At 37.5% G+C, this 3,109-nt stretch overlaps 1 non-coding gene across 1 annotated transcript; it reads right to left on the bottom strand.

The window, feature by feature from the left end:
• Window positions 1-2,239: 2,239 nt before the first annotated feature.
• Trnaa-agc (transfer RNA alanine (anticodon AGC)) lies at window positions 2,240-2,312 on the bottom strand. Its single transcript has one exon. It is a non-coding gene; the product is annotated as a tRNA-Ala (tRNA).
• Window positions 2,313-3,109: the final 797 nt, after the last annotated feature.

Here is a 3,109-nt window from a genome sequence, read left to right as displayed (position 1 = left end):
AAATGTTGGAAAAACAATTTTTGACGATTTCCGTTTAGGTATATCAAAATTTCATTTAAGGCGAACTACGTAATGGAACACACCACAACACTTTGTTTCATTGCTACAAAAAGAAATAGACTCAAGTGTCACTGATATGTTGCTTTAGTATACCTCCCTATTGTCAGACAGCACATGAGCGAAAGGTGGCTGGGTTTGTCCCAATGCAGCAGCGTGTGGATACTTTCTCAAAGTGACAGTGCTTCATACATAGTAATAATTTTAGTATGGGCTACATTTGCTATTAGTTCCGAACTACAAAAACAGGTGGATTCAAGTGCCACGAATGCAGCAAACGTGCTTACACATTATCGAGTGAAAAAGAAAAGCGACTTTCCTTGATCCCAGTGCAGTTAAACAGGTTGTTTCAAAAAGGAGTTTACAACTTTGAAAATTCGTATAAATTAATTCAAAGTACCTATAGAGGCGATTGCAGTGTCGTTTTATAGGGAAATACATAAAGTTTTGTCTCGCGTAATTTGCTAGTGCCGAATCGCACCGTAAGGAGCGCTAGCGGCAGTTGCGCTAAAGATGGCTGCTTTCAGTCGACCCGAGCGTGCTAGCTGTCTGTTTTGGTTTGAAGAATTGAAGTCAGCGACAACAGTTCAGCGTAATTTCCGTACCAATAACGCTAAAGATCCTCCTAGTAGGCCTATAGTTAATGAGTGGCATAAATGTTTAGTAGAAACAGGGTGCTCAGTAAAACATGGCACATTATCAGGTCGTCCAAGCACATCTGACGACGTCATTGAGTAAGTGAGACAAAGTTCTGTCAACAGCTTTACGAAATCAACCTGGCGTGCATCTCGCGAACTGCAAATCCCACATACGACTGTTTGGCATGTGTTGAGATACATTTCAAACTGTACAGTTTGACGATCGTACAACCAATAAAAGACAGTTAAAATTTCTCTCAAGAACTTATGTGCAGATATGTTAAATCGATTAAATGAGGATGAACATTTCTTGTAGAAAATCATTTTTCCTGAGGAGCTGACTATTCACTTGAGTAGCAACGTTAACAAACATAATTTTAGGACTTGGGGCAGTGAAAATCCACATCAAACATTGCAACATGTTTCTTGACACCCCTAAAGTGAACGTTTTATGAGCATTGAGCTAAAACAAAATGTACGGCCCCTTTTTTTCCGTGAGGGAACCATCAATTGGATAGTGTACCTGGATACGCTACAAAAATTTTTGATTCCACGCATTGATAAGGATAGAAGAGTGAAATGTTTACTTCACACAAGATAGTGCACCACCCCACTACCTGACTGACATCCAGGATTTTCTCAGTGACCACTTTCCAGGTCAATGGATTGGCCGTGATGTGCAAATTGCATGGCCCCTCACATTCCCCCGACCTGACACCACTCGATTTTTTTTATGGGCATTCATCAAGGATATCGTGTTTGTTCCTCCTGTGCCGGCTTCTCTACCTAAACTCTCAACAAGAATTTACGGCGAAACTGAGCAAGTTACGCCTTCAATGCTATTGTGAGTTTGGGAAGAAATTGACTTCCAATACGATGTGTGCAGGGTAACCAACGGAAGTCACATGCAACATCTTCAGCTTCGGTAAAAAAAAAAAAAAAAAAACCTTGATGTGTTTTCCTACAAACTAACACTAAACCTAGCTCTATATCTTCTTTCAGTAAATTTATATGAATTTTTACAGTTGTAAAGTCCTTTTTGAAACACCCTGTATATTAAGTCTTTTCTAAAAATGTGCAAATTCACATTATTAATTTTCCTTAGTATTAATTGAGAACATTTATTCCAAAATCATGTTTTTCTGTAAACGTGCTCTGTAGTCTGTACTTTTTCTCTTAGTCCTTTTTAGCTGCCTTTAGATCCTATTCATGTCTCAGGTTGGAGCTGACATTAACTGTTGCATACACACTTTCTGTTTCAACCACATAGGAAACCTCTTCGATGTTTTCATTTGTCTCATTATTTAAAATGCTACTCCTTAGTTATTGTGATAATATTTTATTGCAATTATGTATTTTCTGTTTACATTCTATGACAAAACTATTTCATTACACAGTGCTGTAGATGATAACAGGATGGAACCTCAGGAACAGTAAGCGCAATGTCTCAAGACTACTTGGATTTAAGCAAAAACCACATACAATTTTACTTGCGATTGGAATGTACTTGTGAATTTAAGAGGGGACGAGTTTTAAAAATATTGTGGAGGCGCCGGGTATCGATCCCGGTACCTCTCGCATGCTAAGCGAGCGCTCTACCATCTGAGCTACGCCCCCAGTTCGAGATTTGGAATCATTATCAAAGTATAAAAGGAAGTATTGTCTTAAATGAACTTTCAAGAATTTGTTATGTGCAGTAATATCTTGAACACTTAAATTGTTTTACATAAAAAATGAAATTGTTTACATACGAAAGCAAAAAACTGTGCAATATTAGATACGTAGCGCAGCTCAACAGCTTTATGGAACTGGAATATTTTAAAACAATAATACAACTAGCATTAATTACGTTTTCATTATAGAGCACAGTGCCTAACCTTGCCAATAAAGCACAACTGTAACGGAAGCTGTCAGTACGATTTGAGCTCGATGTCTCCTATATTTCCGGAGTAAATAAAAAGTCCAAATTTTTATACAACTTCCAAAATAACCACTACACTAGATTAAACCTTTCTCTGTCTTCTGCCACTGTGAAACAACCTCCAGCGCCCAGCATTAAGTTTTAAAATGACTAGGTAAATCTCTGAAGTTTCAGTTGCAGGTAAAAAAGTTTTTCATTACGCGCCTGGCTGCAAGTATCAGCATTTATAATTAATTTTACACACAAATGCGGTGTTTAAACACAACCTTAATGAATAAAGTTAACCAAATGATTTTTTAAAAACAATCGGAATTTCATGCACTTTATCTTCTCACAAATAATTCCACTAACGAAACATAGAGAAATTGAAGTTATACGTGGCTACCTGGAAGCGATAATGAACGTCCGAAAGGTATTAAGCATTTCTTACTTCAGTGTATACATAGATACCAGTAAACGCCCAATTCTTTCAAGAATCGGCCTACCATGTTTT

The sequence above is a fragment of the Schistocerca cancellata genome, chromosome 1 (genome assembly GCF_023864275.1).
Source record: "Schistocerca cancellata isolate TAMUIC-IGC-003103 chromosome 1, iqSchCanc2.1, whole genome shotgun sequence".
Lineage (NCBI taxonomy): Eukaryota > Metazoa > Arthropoda > Insecta > Orthoptera > Acrididae > Schistocerca > Schistocerca cancellata.
The sequence above is the reverse complement of the archived record's forward strand: the minus strand, read 5'-3'. Positions and strand labels throughout refer to the sequence as shown.